This window comes from Eriocheir sinensis, unplaced genomic scaffold (genome assembly GCF_024679095.1).
Source record: "Eriocheir sinensis breed Jianghai 21 unplaced genomic scaffold, ASM2467909v1 Scaffold276, whole genome shotgun sequence".
NCBI lineage: Eukaryota > Metazoa > Arthropoda > Malacostraca > Decapoda > Varunidae > Eriocheir > Eriocheir sinensis.
This window is the reverse complement of record NW_026111583.1, coordinates 29,309-53,429: the sequence shown is the minus strand read 5'-3', so window position 1 is coordinate 53,429 and position 24,121 is coordinate 29,309. Positions and strand designations below refer to the sequence as shown.

Here is a 24,121-nt window from a genome sequence, read left to right as displayed (position 1 = left end):
ACTGACTCAGCTGATGCCCCGGATAATTCAATTAATCAGGTAGGTAAATAATGAAATAATGATTAAGAATAATTACTATAAAACACGTTAGGTCAAGAATCAGCAGCTAAGCCTAATCTAAAGCAATAAGTGACCCAGGTTTTCTCATGAGTTTGGAAGTGCTCGCCTCAGTTCTAAGTGTCACTAAACCCTTGCCAGAAAAGCTGCAGGGGTCACAACAAGAAGTGATGGGTGTTCTTAGAAGTGTAGCTACACAGAGCTGCATAGATGCATTTCAGTCCTATCGTGATGGAAATAAGTTGAACCAACTTTTTGCCCAAGCTGAGGAAAGGTACGGAGATATCATCCAGAAGCCTTGAACAATCAGTGGTCATCAGAAACATAATTAAGGCTAACACTCCAACAGCAACTCCATAGGAGTAGGGGAGAGCGGTGATGATTCGGACAGTGGGATGGTCCAGACATAGCACTTATTGTAAAGTGTATGGGACTGAGTGCCGCGAGATTTTGTGTGAATGTGCAAGTTTTTGCCTTGGCCCACAAAGGGACAACCACGCCCTCGGAGCTGTTATTTTCGAGGCAAGTCCTATTTTGCTTTTTTGCATCTCGTATGTAATATTTTCAGGGTGTATCGTAAGCTCTCGCTTCAAAAACGTGCCAATTAGCGAGATGTAAATTATTTCGGTGACGCAGCGATGCACGACGAAGGTGTTGGGCCTCTAGAAGGCTCCGGGAGAAGCGAGCAGGGGGGCGGGGAGCAAGGCGAGCCGTCCGGGGCGCGGCCAGACGCCAGGCTGGAAGTTTTGCCAACTCGCATATATTTTTGCTACATGTTCTTGTATGATCTAAAATATACTGTAACATTCTAGACTGTACTGTTCTGGATATATATAGGAGAAGAGGGCGAGAGAGACAGTCCTAGTCATAGTAAGCTAGTGGTAAGTGAAGAGTCAGAGTGAAGTGTGCTACTAAGGAAGAATATTAAACTACAGAAGCTGTGTAAAGTGTTTACATATCTCCCTCCCACGGAGTCTCCTGACGGCGACACGGAACCCAAGTACACGTCCGGCATAACAATATTATGGCGAGTATTATGAGTGTCCGTACCATCCCACCTCCCTGGCCAAACCATCACCACAGGTGGGAATGGTTCAGATAATTAAGAAACTTGTCTTTCACCACCTACATCTGAAAACTGGAAATAGCTATGAGTGTCATATTAGCAGCCTAAAGAGCCAAATGATGGAGGAACATTTTGAGATCAACAAAATTACACTACTTCTTAAACTTCTTTTTCTAAAAATATTTTTCTAAAAAGTCCGAATGATACCGGCTCTCCCCTACTATCGAAGAGCTATTTTTCTCCCATTTTCGGACACTGCTATAGCACAACTCAGGGAAAGGTTTGCATCTAAACACATTAGGAGTCTTTTGTTGGGAAATCTTGTTCCCTCTCTTTCAGTTGATACTGATTTTAGTGAACTGAAGGAGGCAGTTGGATTTTATGGAAAATTTCTTGGTGGAGATGCAGATCTCGTTGAAGCTGAATATCTACGGGGGCAAAGTTATTGGAAGAGTCGTGAATCTCATGAGAGGTCAAAGCAAGTTGTTGAGACATTGGCATGTGCCAAAAAATTGGGCACATATCCAAAATTTTCCACCTTATTGCAATTTTTTCAACCCTACCTGTTAGCACTTCCACCAATGAGCGATCCTTTAGTGCCCTTAAATTGCTTAAAATATACCTTAGGAACGCAATGAGTGAACGTCGTTTAAATGGACTGGTCTTACTTTGTCTATTGTGACATAAATCTTGATCATGAAGTCCTTGATGAATTTGCACGTAAGAACAGACGCATAAATTTGAGGTAAACCAGTTTCAATGTATTGTTGTTAACAGTAACTAATCTAATTCATCTAGTTCATTTTTATTTTATATTCATAAAATACCTGACCCAGTTTTCATGTATCTTGTACGTAAAAATATGTATTACAGCAGCAGCCTGTATAAAATAAAATTATACATGTTATATGAAGATAACATTTTTTTCCTTGCCAGTATATTACTTTTTTATTAGAACGTGTAGTTCTTAAGTAAGTACGTAGTGTTGTTTCGAGGATGAATATTTGCAGTCCAAATTACAGAAATGAACAAGATTATAAAAGTAATGTTCGCTCAAGTAACATAAAATTAGTACTTTAAAGATTATTTAAATCTCCCCGATTTATGTTGTACTTATATGCTACCAACAAACTTCTAAAATGTACAATGTATGTATATGTATGTATCAATGCATGTATGTATAAAAAATAATAACTTTACCCTAGCGATCTAACCCGAATCCTCAAGCTGTATGGGATCCTGCGCCAATAATAATACTGACGAGAAAAAATTATATATATATATATATATATATATATATATATATATATATATATATATATATATATATATATATATATATATATATATATATATATATATATATATATATATATATATATATATATATATATATATATATATATTTTATTTATTTATTTTTTTTTTTACGTTGTTGCCTATTACCGGTAGGCATCTTCCCGGTGGGGCCTGATGGTCGCCCAAGGCTTCTTCCAGGTGGGGCCTGATGGTCGGCCCAGCCTGCTCTGGCGCAGGCAGTGTTTATAGTGGCGCCATCTTGCATTGGCTCATGCTGCCTCGAACTCGATTTGATTCGCTGGACGACTTCCTCTAGAGTCCGGGTTGATGGGTTGATGGGTGGTCTTCAGGACAGCATGTGGGTAGTTTTAAGCCACTCGGCGGTGACCGAAAAATTTGAGTGGTAGCGTGAGGATTCAACTCACGTCCATCACGCTGCTAATGTGGGTCCAGCTACTATATATATATATATATATATATATATATATATATATATATATATATATATATATATATATATATATATATATATATATATATATATATATATATATATATATATATATATATATATATATATATATATATATATATATATATATATATATATATATATATATATATATATATATATTGGCCCCCCCCCTTTTCAATTTTCGTGGTACGCTACTGATCGTGACTATCGTATACAAGGGCACAGGTGATGGGGGGTGAGAGACAGGCGAGTAATGGGTTCCATCTCTCTCCTCAGGTGTGGGTGTCCCTACATGGCCGCCGCCATGACACCACTGCCGGTGGCTTCATGAGTGGGTGGCAGGGGTGGCAGAACGGCATGGTGGTATGTTTCAGTAACAACTTTACCGGCATGGTCACCGGGCTCACCCTGCTGAAGGGGAAGGAGGTGGAGGAGGAAGAGGAAGGTGGAAGGATGCGAATTCCTGCTGACTGTTCTGCTTTAGTGGCTCGGAATGTCCTCACTCACCCCCTGGACGATTCTTGGTTTTTGAAAAACTATTCCCTGACCCTGGAGGAGGAGCTGCCGGAGGACCCCTGTTTGAGGACTCCCCCCCAGACGGTGAGGCTCCAGGGGCCTGGAGGCTACCAGGCGTTTCTATGGCTGTGTCGCAGCCTTGGAGGAGACCTTCCGACTAGGGTTGATGATATGATGATGGAGCACAACTGCTCCACAGGGAAGTATTTGACCTGGGCGAGTAGAAGTGTAGAAATGGGTGCTGGCTCCGATGCCCTCTGCCCCGTGCTGCTGGCGGGGGGCGGGGCGGGACAGCTGCCCTGCCTCAATGAGCTGGACTGTGCGTTTTGCCTGGTTCCTGAAGGCCTGACATACACCCTCTTCGGTCAGGCCAAAGGCTTTGACCGCCATTACACCCTCAGGACACTGCTGGACGGGACCTTTGACTTCCAAGGGATGGGGACGAGCGTCATCTACCAGGGCGTTGTGGACGCTGGGCTCAAGACACCACAACGAAGAATTCCACCAGAGGTTGTGGGTGATGGGCCGCCGCCGCTGGTACCGCACAGGTTTGGGTCACCTGACAAACGCCCACACATGCACAGACAACTCCAAAAACTCGGATACACACACTGCCTCAAAGCTCCTCACCTTCACAGTCTGTAACGCCCTCTATTTCTCCTCTGACGACGGTGAGTGTCTGTTACGCAGAGAAATGTGTGACCTAGGGACAAACTCCTCAGGTTGGAGTGATCAAAGGAACTGCAAAACCCGAATAATAACTGACGCTGAAGACTACGATACACAATACGGGCCTTTCACCCGGGTGGACCAACAGAGCTTTTCCTACGAGATAAAGGTTCGTAGGATTTTCAAGATAAGCACTGTGGAAGGGAAGGCCACCTTGCAGCTTCATATACTATTTACGTGGCAAGATTTACATCTTAAACACAACAGTTTGGATGAAGCAAGGCTTATCCCGTGTGGGTTCTGGACACCTATCCTTTTCATGTACGCAGGGCGCTTCTCTGGACCATTCATATACCCTCACCGCAATGTCACAGTTTGTTTTCTAGAACCAACTAAGGACAGGCTGGAGCTGCAACTTGAAGATCCACTGATGGGTGCGTGTGGGTGTGCATGTTGGGTGATGAGGAATAATGGCACACTGATATATACTTATTTCCTTCAATATATTGAGGAAACAGAAAATACCAAGTACTAATGTCATTTTTTTCTTTTCCCAAATTTCACTTTCCCTGTCTCTGTCTTTGTAATCTTTTCCTCTTTCTACCTCTCACTGTCCATTCATGCATTTCCTTTGCAAACAAACAATTATGTGTTGTACCCTTTCATCATCACATTCCTCTTCCCATCTTCACTTCCCTCCAATCTTCTCTTCAATTTCCATGTTCTTTCATTCATTCTTCCTTTCCCTTTACTTTCTACTCCTTTCCACCTCTCCTGTCCCTATCATTTATCTCCTTCCCCTTAAACTATTCCTTCCCTCCAATCTTCCCTTCACAGACATAACAGTCACCAAGCCAAACATCGAACAAAATACGTTACTTGAGGTGGAGTTTCCATGCTATTTTCGGCTGTCCAGGTACCCATTTGGCAGCTACATGTGGAGCCTAGGCTTTCAAAATACACATGCAACATGGAAAACCCCTGTGGACAGTGATTACCAGGATATCGAGTACCGAAAGGACAAGGACCTCAATGAATTCCGTCTAGAGAAGATAACAATAGAGAAGGATTTTGCTTGGAAAATCTTAACCCTTCAACTGGTGGCCCAACCTAGTTACCACGTCATAAATAGCTTCTTACCAAGCTCCCTTATGTTTCTGATCTGCTACTTGTCTCTTTTCTTCCCCACCGCGTGTTTCAACGAGCGAATAATGGTTTCCCTGACAGCCCTCCTTGTCCTCGTCACCCTCTTCTCTCAGGCGACGAACACCTATGTCAAAACATCGTACTATAAGTTAATTGACGTGTGGTACGTCGTGTTGATGGTCCTCTGCTTTATTGTTGTGTTTGCTAATGCGCTTGTCAATTCTCTGAGGGTCGCAAAGGTACGCTCACAAACTGACCTCATGAAAAAGGTGTTGGCTGCCGAAAGGTGCAACACTACCTTCCAGGTGTTCCTCGCCGCCTGTTTTGTGGCACTGTTAATGGCATTTGTCTTGTTCAGCCAAGACATCCTGTAGGTGTGTGTGTGTGTGTGTGTGTGTGTGTGTGTGTGTGTGTGCCAATGTAGCATTAAGGCCACCAAACTACCACACTGTTAGCATTAAGGCCACCAAACTACCACACTGTTAGCATTAAGGCCACCAAACTACCACACTGTTAGCATTAAGGCCACCAAACTACCACACTGTTAGCATTAAGGCCACCAAACTACCACACTGTTAGCATTAAGGCCACCAAACTACCACACTACTAGGAGCTTAGTACCAATGGCACAGGGGGACACAGGAGGGACCTAAACACTCCAACATTCTCGTCAGATGAGAACACAAAGGAAGAGTCTGCCGTCCACCTTTCCCTGCCTGAATTCAGTGAGCAGGTGAAGGTTCTCCCCGATACCTTGTGCCTCACCTTCCGTGCCCGTCTGTTTACTAGCATGATAATTGTTACGTAAGATCACTATAGTTAGTATGTAGCTGCTGTCTTACTCCCTTTCCTCATGCTGGCTCTACTGCCCTGGTGATGTAATATTATCTACGAATAAAGAATTAAGACGTGTTCATCAGGCTGTTCATTATTCCCGTGATGCAGATAACACAAGCCTTGCCCTCAGATGCAAGTCCGTAAAATTGGCGACGTAGGCGAACGGCAAAAGGCAATCTCTCTCTCTCTCTCTCTCTCTCTAGTAAGTTTAAAGGCATTGTTTAAGTTAAAATTGTATCGTACGTATACTGTTACGCCACCCCCTCAACCCACCAACAACACCAGGCAGGCAGGCAGCGTAGTAACCGCAGGGTAGTGACCCGGAACAGCGGTAGACACTCTCTGACACAGGACGCCACACTTGTGGGCCGTGGACCAAGGAGGGGAGGCAAGAGGCTTGGGCACAAGAGAAACACAGCACAGGGTTCCTCGCTTTAATAGCAGGCTCCAACCACCATACACTAGTCCACTGGGCACAGTACAGTTATCCAAGCGCAAGGGGCACGGCACAGGCAGGCAATACGAGCACACAACGAGCACGCGTCTCCCTCTAGCCCAGTGGTTCTCAACTGGTGGTCGATGGTGACTTTTGAGTGGTCCACAGGATGTCCACTGTATTTGGTAATAAACTGGAAAATGGATGTACTAAATTTCAAATTATATTGAAAGTTCAGTGTGAATGATTTAATCAAGATAAATAATTGACCATTCATTTTATTAAATTATTAATATTTAAGAAATGTATTGGCAATCTTTAAGTTGTAGCTGCTAAGAAGTACTTCGAGTCACTTTCAGTTTCTAAATTCAATCTATTATAAAACGAATATCCATGATTTCCTGTACGAGTAGAGGCAACAAGCCATCTCCTGATTCCTTTCAGCTGCCGCGCGGCTACACGTCACACTGTCGCAAAGTGCTGCAGCTAGTAGTCACCGAGCTGCTGAGCTGATTGGCTGTATTATTCGTCCTGTGTCCCAACACTGACAAGCTTGGCAGTGAGAAGAGAATCCAAAAGTCTGCTTGCAAGGAAAATAATTCATCAAATTTGGAAGGATAGTATTGATTACTTGTATATTCCTCCATAATTTCAAAATCCTGCTTATTATAAATAAATTTCACGTCAAAATGATAGATACAAATGCATAAATTTCCAGGAAATTATGTTTGTAAGAAATATATTTCAGATTAAAATGTTATTTGGCCATTATTTTATATAATTTCTTGAAATTGTTTTGAAGAAATATATTTCAAACTAAAATCATGGTCCACGACATGTCTTTTATTGGGTTGGTGGTCCGTGACCTGAGAAGAGTTGAGAACCACTGCTCTAGCCACTCTGTCTTCCGTGGAGTCTCTCTCCCCTCCGCAACACACACCTGCGCTGCCCTCGCCCCTCAACCCTTCGCTCACAATACTGCGCCCCCCCACATACACACACACACACACACACAATAACACCCCTGGCGTAACAATATTATTTTACACTTAACAGAGTTCAGAGTGACTAGGGGAAATTACGTGAGAAGTCGCCACAGCCCCGAGCACCTCAGCACATTTCTCAAAAAGTTCAGTCAGCTCACAACATCCAGATCTAACCTAAGCATTGTTCCAGCACTGAGCAGCACACTGCCACACACACTGTTATACTTGTGAAGACGTGCCTTCTTGACACTCTAACACGTGGGAAAAAACACCATCATCATCATCAGGTTTTTCCATAATCTCTCATGAGGTTAGATGGTCGATGATGCACTTCTAGCTATATCTGTCCATTGCCTCAGCTTCTCCAATGCCCAGTGCCCAATGTGAAGCGAGCCTAAGGGACCATTGTCGGTGTGAGGGCCCTTCAGCCTTTGTGTAATCACCCAGAGGTTCTCACTCATGACAACAGCTGCAGGAGCTTATGGTATTGTAGGGGACCAGTGTCGGTGTGACGGCCCTTTAAGCCTCAGTACACTCGCCCCCAGGTTCCCTCACCCACGACAGCAACTGCAGGAGCTTCTGGGTGTTGCATTTCATGACGTTTTCCATACCATAGCGAAAACAAGTGACCAGTGTTGGTGTGAGGGCCCTTTAACCCAGTAACAGCGACGGGCCAAATTTGTGGCTTTACTGTGTAGCAGAGACGGGCCAAATTTGTGGCTTTACCGTGTAGCAGAGACGGGCCAAATTTGTGGCTTTACTGTGTAACAGCGACGGGCCAAATTTGTGGCTTTACCGTGTAGCAGAGACGGGCCAAATTTGTGGCTTTACTGTGTAACAGCGACGGGCCAAATTTGTGGCTTTACCGTAGCGACATGCTAAATTTGTGGCTTTACCGTGTAGCAGCGACTGGCTAAATTTGTGGCTTTACCGTGTAGCAGCGACGGGCCAAATTTGTGGCTTTACCGTGTAGCAGAGACGGGCCAAATTTGTGGCTTTACCGTGTAGCAGAGACGGGCCAAATTTGTGGCTTTACTGTGTAACAGCGACGGGCCAAATTTGTGGCTTTACCGTGTAGCAGCGACAGGCTAAATTTGTGGCTTTACCGTGTAGCAGCGACAGGCTAAATTTGTGGCTTTACCGTGTAGCAGCGACGGGCCAAATTTGTGGCTTTACCGTGTAGCAGTGATGGGCCAAATTTGTGCCATGATTTAACCCCCCAAAATAGATGATACATAAACTGATCACAAATGCTTTGATATATATTATGAAATGGTTTGTGTGAGTGATGATTTTTTTCTCATTTTTCTCGCTTAGAGGGACCATTAAGAAACATGATCCCCGCTGCTACCGGGTTAAGCCTCTGTACACTCAGCCCCAGGTTCCCTCACCCACGACAGGGACTGCAGGAGCTTATGGTAATTATACTTCACGTCATACTCCATATCGTACCAGAAATTCACCGCTAGGCAACCATGGGACTGCCGCACGTGATGGTACCAAAGCGACGGCAGGTACAGCGCCTCCCCAGCATGGACCCTACAGTGCACCGGTGACGCATGACCATACTGGGGGTAGGTCGCTAGGTCAGGGGTCACGGGGTCGATGCAAACCCAGGGCACCTCCTCGCCGTGGGTTGGCTCGATGGTGAAGGTTCCCGGGTGTGTCTCGCGGTAGGCGGCTGGTGGGTAGAGGCGGTAGGGGACCCAGGGAGCGTCAGAGGGCGGGAGAAGGATGAAGTCTTTGTAGCCGGAGATGACGCAGTAGATGTTCTCGTAGTGGTCCTTGTGCACTGTTTGGGGGGAGGGGGAGGGGGGGGGGGAGGAAAGAGAGAAGGAAGAGGAGAGAAGAAAGGGTGGAGAAGGAAGAACGGAGGAAGAGGAAGTGAGGGAAAGAAAGAGACGAGAGGGTGGTAGTGGAGGAGGAGAAGGAAGAAGAGAGGAGAGGAAAGGGAGGAGAAGGAAGAAGAGAGGAAGTGGAGGAAGAGAGGAAAACAAAGAAGATAAAAGGAAAAAGAGAGAGAAGGAAGAAGGGAAGAAGAGGAGGAAGAGAGAAGGAAGGTGTGGTAGAGGAAGAGGAGGAGGAGGGGGAGGAAGAAGAAAGGGTAAGACAACAAGGAATTATGAGAATGAATATATTGACTGAAAACAAGAGAAGGAAGAAATACAAACAAGAATAAGATGATGGAAAGAACACAGCAACACAATCCACATCACACTCCTTAAATCAGTTTATTTCTACTCATCTCTATTTCTATTTGTTACCCGAGCACCGCCTTCCCGACAGACTGTACTCGCCCTAGTGAACTTTTTCTTTTGGAGGGAGACAGAGAGAAGTTAGTGTGTTAGTGTTAGTGTTAGTGTGTGTGTGTATCTGCTGTTTCGTAAGTGAGCAATGTGAATTTGTGAGGAATATGGAGGAGAATGCCTAACAATCTGTCTATATGAGTTTGTGTACACTGTCAAGAGCAGAGAAGGAAACGTAGACCCATAGGTTGGTATTGTCAAATGGTCAACCCCCCCTCACCAACTATTTCCAGAGGCCAAAAAGGAGGTTCATCGAGTTCTAATGAGTGTTCTTTTAGGTTCACGGTACAGAAGAAGGCTCAGACTACCACCAGGGTCATAAAAGTACCCCTGGATATGCCCCAAACTCCCACGAAAGACTAGTAAATTATGTGTTCTCGGGCACAGAAATGTTTAAAAATATGGCCCATGTTCTCCACGTCATGACCTACAAACCAACATCAGATAAGGCTTTGGCAGAGGTTGCATTAGTAGCATTCTTATCTAAGCTCAGGAGAGGGAGGAGAAGAGAAAAGGGAGAAAGAGAAGGGTGAGGAGAGAAGAAAACAGAGGAAGAGGAGCAGGAGGAGAGAAAGGGAGAGGGGAGGAGGAGAAGAGGAGAAAATAAGACAGGAAGAAGAGAGGGAGAGGAGACAAAAGGGAGAAAGAGAAGGGTGAGGAGAAGAGAAGAAAACAGAGGAAGAGGAGCAGGAGGAGAGAAAGGGAGAGGGGAGGAGGAGAAAAGGAGAAAATAAGACAGGAAGAAGAGAGGGAGAGGAGACAAAAGGGAGAAAGAGAAGGGTGAGGAGAAGAGAAGAAAACAGAGGAAGAGGAGCAGGAGGAGAGAAAGGAGGGGAGGAGGAGAAAAGGAGAAAATAAGACAGGAAGAAGAGAGGGAGAGGAGAAAAAAGGGAGAAAGAGAAGGGTGAGGAGAAGAGAAGAAAACAGAGGAAGAGGAGCAGGAGGAGAGAAAGGGAGAGGGGATGAGGAGAAGAGGAGAAAATAAGACAGGAAGAAGAGAGGGAGAGGAGAGAAAAGGGAGAAAGAGAAGGGTGAGGAGAAGAGAAGAAAACAGAGGAAGAGGAGCAGGAGGAGAGAAAGGGAGAGGGGAGGAGGAGAAAAGGAGAAAATAAGACAGGAAGAAGAGAGGGAGAGGAGACAAAAGGGAGAAAGAGACGGGTGAGGAGAAGAGAAGAAAACAGAGGAAGCGGAGCAGGAGGAGAGAAAGGGAGAGGGATGAGGAGAAGAGGAGAAAATAAGACAGGAAGAAGAGAGGGAGAGGAGAGAAAAGGGAGAAAGAGAAGGGTGAGGAGAAGAGAAGAAAACAGAGGAAGAGGAGCAGGAGGAGAGAAAGGGAGAGGGGAGGAGGAGAAGAGGAGAAAATAAGACAGGAAGAAGAGAGGGAGAGGAGAGAAAAGGGAGAAAGAGAAGGGTGAGGAGAAGAGAAGAAAACAGAGGAAGAGGAGCAGGAGGAGAGAAAGGGAGCGGGGAGGAGGAGAAGAGGAGAAAATAAGACAGGAAAAGGAGAGGGAGAGGAGAAAAGAATGGACAGAGAGGAAAAGGAAGGTGAGGAGAAAAAAAAAAAAAAGGGGGGGGGGGGGTGGGAGGTGGGGAAGGAGAATTGAAAAGTCACAGTTTGAAGTGAAATGTCCAAACCCGGTGCCTCCTGGTCGATAAAAGCATGTCACCCATTGCCCGTAGGTTGTTTACAGGTATAAGGTGCAAAACTGAAGAATAATTGACTATATTTTCATTTACTTTTCATTCCTTTCCTCTCATCTTCTTTCCTTTCCTTCCCTTTCTCTTCGTTTTCCTTCCCTTCCTTTCCTTTCTTCTCCTCTCTCTTCCTTTCTCTTCCTATCCTTCCCATCCCTTCCCTTTCTGACCAGTGAGTGACGAATGTAAGCAGGTTTGTGGCTGTGTTTTCATTTCTAGTGTCTTCAGCATAATTCAATTTGATGTTAGATGGGTAGTATTTCTGATGGTGTGGTTATTTCGACTTCTGGTCTAATAATAACTGTTTTACATACACGGTGCTACGGTAGGCACCACATACTGTAGAATGTTGGTAAGGAAATGGTAAAGCATCCCCATTGCCTTGGAAATACTGTAATACCTTGGTTAACGAGTGCCTTACTTTACGAGTGTTTTGATTTACGAGCAAAAAAAAATTCAATGAAAATGCCTTCGTTTATGAGCAGTGACTTACTGTATGAGCCTTCTGTTTGTACAGGTCGAAGGCATGAGCGTGGGTTCCTTTTGTTCGCCGCAAAACGATAGCGCTCAGAGTGGAAAACAATGGGGATGGGGTCTCAGTCCACATTATACACTCGCAGAGGTACCACCTGCGCGCTCGTGTCCGCTTACATTTGTGCTCTAGTGTGTGATCTTTGTGCTTCAGTTTTGGTTTACGAGTTTTTTGGTTTGTGAGCGAAATGCTGGAATGAGTTAAGCTCGTTCACCAAGGTATGACTGTACATGCGAGGGGCCTCAAGCAGTGAAGATGTGAACTAATAGCCAATATGGTCTATTCCCTACTTCCTCCCCCTCCCCTCCGCCACTTACTTGAAGTCACCGCCCGGCCGTCGCCCATCCAGAAGTTCACAGCGTCGGGCGTCTTGCCGAGCGCCTCCGAGAACCAGGGAACCTCCGTCGCAGCGTCACCGAGGATCTCAGAAAACTCCTCTGTGAAGTTTGAGTTTTGCTTCTGGATGTAGAAAACCTGAAGGGAAGGAGGGAGACAGAGAGAAGTTAGTGTGTTAGTGTTAATGTTAGAACCGAGTCACATATACGCAGTTCAGCGAAACGCTTCATTGCGGATAGCTATCCGCAATGAACCATATATCCATCTGCTATAATCCGCCACTATCCGTAACATTCCGCACGGAACCGTGGAGGGGCTGCAGTTGGTCTGAAATGTTAAAAAATACTGCAGCATGGCGCCACGGCTGAGCATCCGCAATCGAAACGCAGTGGCGCCGCAAGAGATACGCAATAAATCCGTGTTGTGCGCAATCAATCCGTATTGTACGTAGTCGATCCATATTGAACGTATTTGATCCGCAATGAACTGCAACTAATTTTAAGCTGGGATCACACGTACGCAGTTCAGCGATACAGTTCTCCGTGGATAGCTATCCGCAATGAAACATATAGCCATCCGCCATAATCCGCCACTATCTGTAACATTCCGCACGGAACCGCCAAAATTCAACCTGTAGTGAAACGTATCGCTGAACCGCGTACGTGTGACCCGAGCCTTAGTGTTAGTGTGTGTGTGTTTGTGTACCTGCGGTTTCATAAATAAGCAATGTGAATGTACCATATTGGCTGTCAGTTCGCCTCTTCACCACCAGAGGCCCTTGGCGTGCGATCAGGTCTAAAGAAGAAGAAGCGGCGACGAATGTAAACAAACATTGGGTGGAGGGGCTGTGGAGGCCGTGGCCCCACAGCATAACTGGCCCTCTATAAAACACTTCCAAGGGAAAAAGAAGGTCACGCACGTGGAAGCATCGCCCACGGCATCTTGCACATACCTGTGGATCATATTTATTCCCAGTATTCGGTCCCAGAACTCAAACTGTACCTTGAGAACAGGGAAGTTCAGGTGACGGCGTACTTAATATACCATACGAGCACACGAAAGACAAGCTTGTATCAAACTGTATTGTCAGATCATACTCGAACGATTTACAACCTTTCAAGCAACTATAATTCATCTCATAATAGGTAAATAAACTGACGTCTGGCTCTGTCAGTGTTTGTATGCAAGTTTAGATGATTTATTTATAACACGGGTCATATTCAAAGCAGCCTAGGTATAATCACAATCAACAGACAGTATTGACTATTTCATGTTACTTTGAATACTAATTGTTATTTACATGCAGTAAATTATTAAAACACCCTTGATTTGCACTTGCACAGCCAGATCATTTAATGTACCTGAACTGATATGAATTATAGGCATTTGAGGAGCCATAGATCCTTCGGGTATGATCTGACTACTCTGTTTGACACAAGCTTGTCTTTTGTGTGCTTGTCGTGGTATATTATTATCAATGCCAAGCGGTTTGTTAGGGATTTTGAAGGATTTTTTTTTTGTCGTGGCCTATTGCACCGTTAGGCTTTTTCACTGGTGGGGCCGGGTTGATCGGTGGTCTTCAATGGTTAATGATACACTTCCCACTGCTCCCTTACCCTGAGACAGATTCCTCCTACTACTACTATTACTACTACTACTACTATTACCACTACTACTACTATGGTCAATATGGTACCCACTGCCCTCTTACCCCAGGCTGGCTTTCGGGATTTTCCATAATGTCGAGGAACTGTCCGAACTTCATCGTGCGCTCTTCGGGCATGACAAAGAATCCATCACATGGCGCATCGGCGTAACCATTGGGGGTGACGGCTACCGAGACCTCCTTGTGGCCGAGTCTGTCCCTGCCGAAGAAGAGGATGATGATGATGATGATGATTATTGGGGCGCCGCAACTGCAGGGTCATATGGCGCCGAACGTAAACTAAATAAACTATAAAATAAAACTATTAATAAAAATAATGGTAAATAATTAAAAACATGATCAAGGAGGGTTGAAGAGGAGGAGGAAGAAAAATGTAGCAAAGAGTAAAAGAATTGTAGCAATGAAAGTAAAACGAGAAAAGAGAAGAGAGAAGAAGAATCAGGAAAACTCGATTAGAAAAACACTGAGAAGGAGAAAAGGAGGTGAGAAGGAGGAGGAGGAATAAAAATGAAGCAAAGAAAGTAAAAAGAATGTGACGGTAAAATTAGTAAAAGGAATGAGTGAAAGAAATATAGCATTAAAAGTAAGAGGGGAAAAGAGAAGAGAGAAGGAGAAGCAGGAAAATTTGATTAAGAAAACACCAAAAAGGAGAAAAAAGAGAATGAAAAACAGGAAAATTCGATTAGGAAAACACTGAAAAGGAGAAAAAAGAGAATGAAAAACAGGAAAATTCGATTAGGAAAACACTGAAAAGGAGAAAAAAGAGAGAATGAAAAACAGGAAAATTTGATTAGGAAAACACTGAGGAGAAAAAAGAGAAGGAAAAACAGGAAAATTTGATTAGGAAAACACTGAGAAGAAAAAAGAGAAGGAAAAACAGGAAAATTTGATTAGGAAAACACTGAGAAGAAAAAAGAGAAGGAAAAACAGGAAAATTTGATTAGGAAAACACTGAGGAGAAAAAAGAGAAGGAAAAACAGGAAAATTTGATTAGGAAAACACTGAGGAGAAAAAAGAGATTGAAAAATAGGAAAACTTGATTAGGAAAACACTGAGGAGAAAAAAGAGAAGGAAAAATAGGAAAACTTGATTAGGAAAACACTGAGGAGAAAAAAGAGAAGGAAAAATAGGAAAACTTGATTAGGAAAACACCGAGGAGAAAAAAGAGAATGAAAAACAGGAAAATTTGATTAGGAAAACACTGAGAAGAAAAAAGAGAAGGAAAGAGGAAAATTTGATTAGGAAAACACTAACAAGGAGAAAAGAGAAGAGAGAGGAGAAGAAATAGGAAAACTCAACAAGGAAAAAAAGGAGGTGAGGAGGAGGAGGAGGAGGAAGAAAAATGCAGAAAAAAGAGTACAAGGAATGTGACAATGCAGGTAAAAGGAGAAAAATAAAAGAGAGGACGAGGAGGAGGAGGAGGAGGAAGATGAATGCAGGAAAGAGTATAGAACAACAACTATATAGAAGAAAATGATAGAGAAGAGAAATGGGAAGATAAGATAAGAAAAAAAAATGAGAAGGAGGAGAAGGTAGGGAGAAGGAGGAAGAGGAGAGGGAAAGAAAGGAGATGAAAGAGGACAGATGAGGAAATGAGAAGGGGAATGAAAGACTGACTAAGGGAAAGGAGGGATATGAAAGAAGGTGAAGAAATGAGAGACCAGAGAAAATAAAAGGAGTGAATGAAAGAAAATACAGCAATAAAAGGAAGAGGAAGTATCAATAGGTAAACAGGTATAAGGTGAAGAACTCAAGATTAATTAACTATATTTTCCTTTACTTTCCTCTCCTCTCCTCTTCTTTCCTTTCCTTCCCCTTCTTTTTCCTTCCCATCCTTTCCTTTCTTCCCCTCTCTTCCTTTCCTTCCCTTTCTTCTCCTCTCCCATCCTTTCCTCTCCTTTCCTCTCCTCTTCTCTCCTTTCCTTCCCATTCCTTTTCCTTCCCTTCCTCTCCCATTCTTTCCTTTCCTTTCCTCTCCTCTTCTCTCCTTTCCTTCCCATTCCTTTTCCTTCCCTTCCTCTCCCATTCTTTCCTTTCCTTTCCTCTCCTCTTCTCTCCTTTCCTTCCCTTTCTCTTCCTTCCCATTCCTTTCTCTTCCTTTTCCTTCCCTTCCTTTCCTATCCTTTCCTCTCCTCTCCCTTCCCATCCTTTCCCTTTCTGTCCCTCTCTTTCTCTTTTCCTTCCCTTCCTTTCCTTTCCTCTCCCTTCCCTCCCTTCCCTTTCCTTTGTCTCCCTTCCCTTCCATTTCATTCCCTTCCCTTTCCTTTCCTTTCCCATCTTATCCCTTATCCTACCCAATCCTATCCCTTCCCTTTCCTATCCTTTCCTTCACCTTAGACAGCTATGTGGACAGAGAGGAGATAATAGAGGAGTTGAGGGAGGGAGAGCAAGTGTATATCAGAGGACAATAGCTCACTACTTTCCTTCCCTTCCCTTCCGTCCCCCTCCCTGTACCTGAGATAGTCGTGTGTCCACCTGGTGAGGGCCAGGCGCTTGGTCACGCCTGCACCACCACGGCTTGTTGGCCACCCACTCACGGAAGAAGGGAGTGGCAGGAGCAGCAGCCAGCACGGGGACGCGGCTGTTTAGGTATAACTCTGAGTGAACGGAGAATAATAATGATAGCGACTGTTTTGTTTCGCCCTGAAGTATAGAGAAAAAATACAGAAACATGCAGAAAATTAATGGTATAGAAGGAAAGGAGTGCAAATAAACAGGAGATTGAAGGGAGGAATAAGTGTGGATATTAAAGTAACCTGTCTTCATCATAACATTACATCTGTAAAGGTAAATAAGTAAATAAAGAAAGAAAGAAAAAAGTAATATATGCAGTTGTTTGGACATCTGAGTGAATTGAAAATGGTGAAGCTTGAGAGTGAAGGTAGGAGGAGGTGAACATAACCCTTTCTTTATCATGCAACCACCAGTATGTATAAACAGATAAATTGATAGAGTAATATGCAGGTTCAAAGTACTTTATGTAACTCTTGGTGAATGAAAAATAAAGATTAAGAGAAGGCGATGGACGTTATCAATCTGTCTTTGTTGTGAAATTCAGAGATATTCACAGAAAAACAGATAAATAAGTAAACAGAGTAATATAAAAGTTATTTAGGTAGATTTCAGAGTGAACGGAAAATAATAATAATAATAATAATAATAATAATAATAATAATAATAATAATAATAATAATAACAGTAATAGCTTTTTTTTCACCCTGAAGTATATAGAAAAAAACACAAAATCACAGAAAATAATAGTAACGATGAGAGGAGGGCAGATATGCAGGAGATTGGAGGCAGGAATAAGGGAAGGACATTAAACTAACCTATAATATATGCAGTTATTTAGATACATTTCTGACTGAGTGGAAAGTACGGCTCATGATTGAAGGCATAAAAAGGTGGAGATATGGTTATTAATCTATCCTTACTATAACATTCTATCAGTAAAAATAATAGATAAATAGATAAATAAATAAGTAGGTATAATTGTGAGTGAACAGAGAGTATGGTTTGGGGGATGGAAGGCAGGAGAAGGTGGAGGATATCAACCTGTCTTCTTTTTAACATTGGCCCATAAAATAAAAATAAAAAAAAAGGTCCCCACACTCACCCTGCGCCTCGGTGGACAGCCTGAGCAGCGCCTCCTTCACCCTTCCCTCCGGCATGGGGTTGAGGTGGTCTTGGTCTCCTGCAAACAATATAAATGGCATAACTTAACGGATTAACTTAACCCCTTGACTGCGGATTTCCTACAAGAAAACATCACCAAGCTACAGGAGTGGAACAAAAAATGGCTGCTGCAATTCAATGAAGAAAAATGTAAAGTTATATGCACCTTGGGAGAGGATATCCAGCATACCAATACCACATGAGAAACACTCCACTATCCACCACCGAGGCAGAGAAAAACCTGGGAGAATTTACCAGGGCTACCAGCAAAGGCCAAACCCGTGCCAATTGCAGCGGGCGGGTTAATTGACCTCTCTTTTGGTCACTCTTTTGAACTCATTTTTATAGGGGCAGTGTTTAGTGGGCTTTTTTTTCTCATTAATACATTTTTTTTCCCCTTGAGCTGCTTCCTTTACTGAAAAAAAAAAAAGGAAATGATGGGAAATGATGATGTTTGCAGCCTTATCTAAGACAGGTCAGCGGATGTCATGTCAAACAACCAGGCCAAGCAAAAAATGTAGCCTTTGTTTAAGTTTTGGATATTAGTCTTTGTTTATTTCATTTAGCATTTATTAATCTATTTTTAGTTTTATTACTGATGGAATGTTAAAATGAAGACTCACATAGACTTACATAGAAAATCAGACCACACAGACCCCATGGTCCAGACTTGGTGGTCTGTCCTTAAATCTAAGTGATTTAACATTAATCAGAAGACTCCAAAACGTTGCATTTCTACTCTAGTTGATATTAAGTTGAAGGAAGTGACGGTCGAGCTTATTTTTGAAGGAGTCAATCGTGTTACACTGGACCACTGATGGTGGAAGCTTATTCCATTCTCGCACTACAACGTTGGTGAAGAAAAATTTGGTGCAGTCTGAATTTACTTGTCTACGTCTGAGTTTTACGCCATTGTTCCTCGTGCGCAAAGTGTCATCGATCATAAACAATGTTGATCTGTCTACATTCATGAAACCATTAAGTATTTTAAAACATTCGATCAGTTTTCCTCGGAGGCGACGTTTCTCAAGAGAGAACATGTTAAGGGTGGAAAGCCTTTCTTCGTAGGATTTGTTGCGCAAGGAAGGGATCATTTTCGTTGTCCGACGCTGAACACCTTCTAATTTAGCAATATCCTTTGCATGGTGGGGAGACCAAAACTGTACCGCATATTCCAAGTGGGGTCTGACTAAACTGTTGTAGAGCGGGAGTATTACATCTTTATTCTTGAATACAAAGTTTCTTTTAATGAAGCCCAACATTCTGTTCGCTTTATTTGCTGCATCGATGCATTGCTGTGAGAATTTGAGGTTTGACGATTTTGACCCCAAGTCCTTGACGCATTGAACGCTTTTGAGTTTAACGGCGCATTTCGTATTGAACTTCTTATTCCTCGTTCCAACTTGAAGGACCTGGCACTTGTCTACGTTAAAGGGCATCTCCCATCTATCCGACCAAGCTGAAATTTTGTGCAAATCCTCTTGGAGGCTTTGCCTGTCTTCGTCAGTCAGAACCGAGTTACCAATCTTTGTGTCGTCTGCAAATTTACTAATGCGGTTATTGAATCCACGTCGTTGATGTAAATAATGAAGAGCACTGGGCCAAGAACCGAGCCCTGAGGAACTCCACTAGTGACAGGCGCCCACTCTGAGTTAAATCCGTCAATCACTACAGGTTAATTCAATGTCCCTCACCGTTACCTGCCCTTTAATCTCTCAAGCCTCACCGTTTTTCATTCCCTAAGAGAATTGATTCATTTATTAACTTACTTCTTAATTTTTACTAATGAAATGTTATAATAAAGACAGGGTAACCTTCTTAACCTTCTCTCTGAACTTCAATTTCTTAAGTCTTATTTTCCATTGACTCCAAAAAATAACTAAACAACTTCATATATTACTTTTTGTTCATTAGATACGTATAATATTAAGAACTAATGACTTTGATTGGAATTATAAAAAACCCTTCGGTTCTCACATCACCTATTTCTAAAGGTCAAAGAGGGATCAGTTGCGTTCTAATGAGTGTTTCTTCAGGTTCATGGTACAGAAGAAGGGTCAGAATACCACCAAGGTTATAAAACTACTTCTGGAAATGCCCACAACTCCTACTAAAGCCTTGTCAAATATGTGTTTCTAGGTTCATGGTACAGAGGAAGGGTCACACTACCACCAGGGTCATAAAACTACTCCTGGAAATGCCCAAAACTCCTACGAAAGCCAATTGTCAAATATGTGTTTCTAGGCTCATGGTACAGAAGAAGGGTCACACTCTACCACCAGGGCCATAAAACTACCCCTGGAAATGCCCAAAACTCCTACTAAAGCCTTGTCAAATATGTGTTTCTAGGTTCATGGTACAGAGGAAGGGTCACACTACCACCAGGGCCATAAAACTACTCCTGGAAATGCCCACAGCTCCTACGAAAGCCTTGTCAAATATGTGTTCTTGGGAAATGTCTTGAAATACAACCCTTTGAGATGCACAAGAACCGCTCCAGCAAGGATTATTCTACTAACGTGCTGATATCTTAGTAATTAGACCCACACAGCCACCGAAACCCATATAAATTTGGCCCATAATCTTCCTCGTCCTCCCTTACGTACCTTTACCGCCTGAAGAATCCGCCATCGTGTGAAAAAAGGTGAAAATAAGGAAAGTTGTGAAGCCTGAAAGAAGGTAAACAAGCCCTCCTCTTCTTCTTCTTGTGACCTTTGAGCCTCTCAGTTTCTTTTTCATGTGTCTGTTGCCTTTGGTCTTCTTTTGTGTCCCTTTTTTTGTTTTAAGTTTGCATCCGAGAAGGCAAAGAAATCAGCCACGTGCGTTCTATTTCTTTTTTTATTGTAGAGATATATATAGGCTCTATTGTAACCTACTACTACTACTACTACTACTACTACTACTATTATATATACTACTACTATACTACTATAATACTACTATATACAACTACTACTACTACGTCTGCTACGTACGTGTGCTCTACAACTACAGCAATATATTAGCTACTACGTACTACTACAACTATTAAAAGTACAGCAATTTACTACTACAACAACTACAGCAACTACTACTACTACTACTACTACTACCACTACTATATACTATTAGAACAGTACAACTATAATCCACCAATCAATCATCCCATAATCTCCTTTGCTGTATATCTGCAACAATAAACTAATCCCATAATGTAAATAAAACCACGTGTTGACGCCGCTGCCAGACGGTGAGATGGCGGTCCGTGGCGCAGTGGTTAGCGTCCCTGCTGGTTGGTTATAAGACACTTTCGCTTCGCATATCAGCTATTTCCAGAGGCCAAAATGGAGACCAGTCGAGTTCTAATGTGTGTTCTTTTCGGTTCATGGTACAGAAGGGTCAAACTACCACCAGGGCCATATATAAACCTACCCCTAGAAATGCCCCAAACTCCAATACGAAACCTTGTCAAATATGTGTTTCTAGGTTCATGGTATAGAAGAAGGGTCAAAAAAACTAAATTACCACCAGGGCCATAAAACTATCCCTAGAAATGCCCAAAACTCCTACGAAAGCCTTGTCAAATATGTGTTTCTAGGTTCATGGTACAGAAGAAGGGTCAAACTACCACCAGGGCCATAAAACTATCCCAAGAAATGCCCAAAACTCCTACGAAAGCCTTGTCAAATATGTGTTTCTAGGTTCATGGTACAGAAGAAGGGTTAAACTACCACCAGGGCCATAAACCTACCCCTAGAAATGCCCCAATTAACTCCGGACCCTATACGAAAGCCTTGTCATATATGTGTTTCTAGGTTCATGGTGTAGAAGAAGGGTCAAAAAAACTAAATTACCACCAGGGCCATAAAACTATCTCTAGAAATGCCCAAAACTCCTATACGAAAGCCTTGTCAAATATGTGTTTCTAGGTTCATGGTACAGAAGAAGGGTCAAACAACCACCAGGGCCATAAAACTATCCCAAGAAATGCCCCAAACTCCTATACGAAAGCCTTGTCATATATGTGTTTCTAGGTTCATGGTACAGAAGAAGGGTCAAACTACCACCAGGGCCATAAACCTACCCGTAGAAATACCCCAATTAACTCCTATACTACGATCAAGCCTTGTCCAATATGTGTTTCTAGGTTCATGGTACAGAAGAAGGGTCAAACTACCACCAGGGCCATAACCCTACCCCTAGAAATGCCCGAATTAACTCCTATACGAAAGCCTTGTCAAATATGTGTTTCTAGGTTCATGGTACAGAAGAAGGGTCAAACTACCACCAGGGCCATAAAACTATCCCTAGAAATGCCCCAAACTCCTATACAAAAGCCTTGTCAAATATGTGTTTCTATAGGTTCATGGTACAGAAGAAGGGTCAAACAACCACCAGAGCCATAAAACTATCCCAAGAAATGCCCCAAACTCCTATACGAAAGCCTTGTCAAAAGTGTTTCTAGGTTCATGATACAGAAGAAGGTTAAACTACCACCAGGGCCATAAACCTATCCCTAGAAATGCCCCAAACTCCTATACGAAAACCTTGTCAAATATGTGTTTCTAGGTTCATATGGTACAGAAGAAGGGTCAAACTACCACCAGGGGCATAAAACTATCCCAAGAAATGCCCCAAACTCCTATACGGAAGCCTTGTCAAATATGTGTTTCTAGGTTCATGGTACAGAAGAAGGGTTAAACTACCACCAGGGCCATAAACCTACCCCTAGAAATGCCCCAATTAACTCCTATACGAAAGCCTTGTCATATATGTGTTTCTAGGTTCATGGTACAGAAGAAGGGTCAAACTACCACCAGGGCCATAAACCTACCCTTAGAAATGCCCCAATTAACTCCTATATGATCAAGCCTTGTCCAATATGTGTTTCTAGGTTCATGGTACAGAAGAAGGGTCAAACTACCACCAGGGCCATAAACCTATCCCTTGAAATGCCCCAAACTCCTATACGAAAACCTTGTCAAATATGTGTTTCTAGGTTCATGGTACAGAAGAAGGGTCAAACTACCACCAGGGCCATAAAACTATCCCTAGAAATGCCCCAAACTCCTATACGAAAACCTTGTCAAATATGTGTTTCTAGGTTCATGTTACAGAAGGGTCAAACTACCACCAGGGCCATAAACCTATCCCTAGAAATACCTCAAACTCCTATGAAAGCCTTGTCAAATATGTGTTTCTAGGTTCATGGTACAGAAGAACTAGAAATGCCCCAAACTCCGATACGAAACCTTGTAAAATATGTGTTTCTAGGTTCATGGTACAGAAGAAGGGTCAAACTACCACCAGGGCCATAAAACTATCCCTAGAAATGCCCCAAACTCCTATACGAAAGCCTGGTCAAACATGTGTTCTTGGGAGGCAAAATGTCTTATAATTGACGCCGAATCTGCGAGCACGGGTTCGAATCCTGGCGTGCTTCAATTTTTACTTTACTGTCTCGTGAAGAAAGACGTACGGCACATTATTTATATTATTTTGTGCTCTTCATTACATTACGGTGAAGACAATTAATGAGTTTCTTTTTCTTATAATTTATTGCGTGTTTGAGTTACGAGTGTTTATTTCTATCTTCATTTATTTGATGTTATTTTTTATTTTAGTTTTGTTCTAGCTTTTCCTTTTTATCTATCTCTTCTTTGTCCACTGAGAGAGAGAGAGAGAGAGAGAGAGAGAGAGAGAGAGAGAGAGAGAGAGAGAGAGAGAGAGAGAGAGAGAGAATTTCATGCTATATTTTTTCTTTCCTTCCTTTTTTTTCCTGCAATTTGTTCAGATTTACATAGATTTACATAGAACATCAGACCACACAGACCCCATGGTCCAGACTAGGTGGTCAGTCCTTAAACCTAAGTGATTTTACATTAATCAGATGGCTCCAAAACGTTACTTTTCTACTCTAGTTAATATTAAGTTCAAGGAAGTGATGGTCGAGCTTGTTTTTAAAGGAGTCAATCGTGTTACACTGGACCACTGATGGTGGGAGCTTATTCCATTCTCGCACTACAATGTTGGTGAAGAAAAATTTGGTGCAGTCTGAATTTACTTGTCTACATTTGAGTTTTGTGCCATTGTTCCTCGTTCGCAAAGTGTCATCGATCATAAACAATTTTGTTCTATCTACATTCGTGAAACCATTAAGTATTTTAAAGCATTCGATCAGTTTTCCTCGGAGGCGACGTTTCTCAAGAGAGAACATGTTAAGGGTGGAAAGCCTTTCTTCGTAGGATTTGTTGCGCAAGGAAGGGATCATTTTTGTTGCTCGACGCTGAACACCTTCTAGTTTAGCAATGTCCTTTGCATGGTGGGGAGACCAAAACTGTACTGCATATTCCAAGTGGGGTCTAACTGAACTATTGTAGAGTGGAAGTATTACATCTTTATTCTTGAATAAAAAGTTTCTTTTAATGAAGCCCAACATTCTGTT

General features: G+C 42.7%; 1 pseudogene; it reads right to left on the bottom strand.

Annotated features, from left to right (window-relative positions):
• Positions 1–8,378: 8,378 nt before the first annotated feature.
• Positions 8,379–20,409, bottom strand: LOC126991423 (bifunctional peptidase and (3S)-lysyl hydroxylase Jmjd7-like; annotated as a pseudogene).
• Between the last annotated feature and the right edge of the window lie 3,712 nt (positions 20,410–24,121).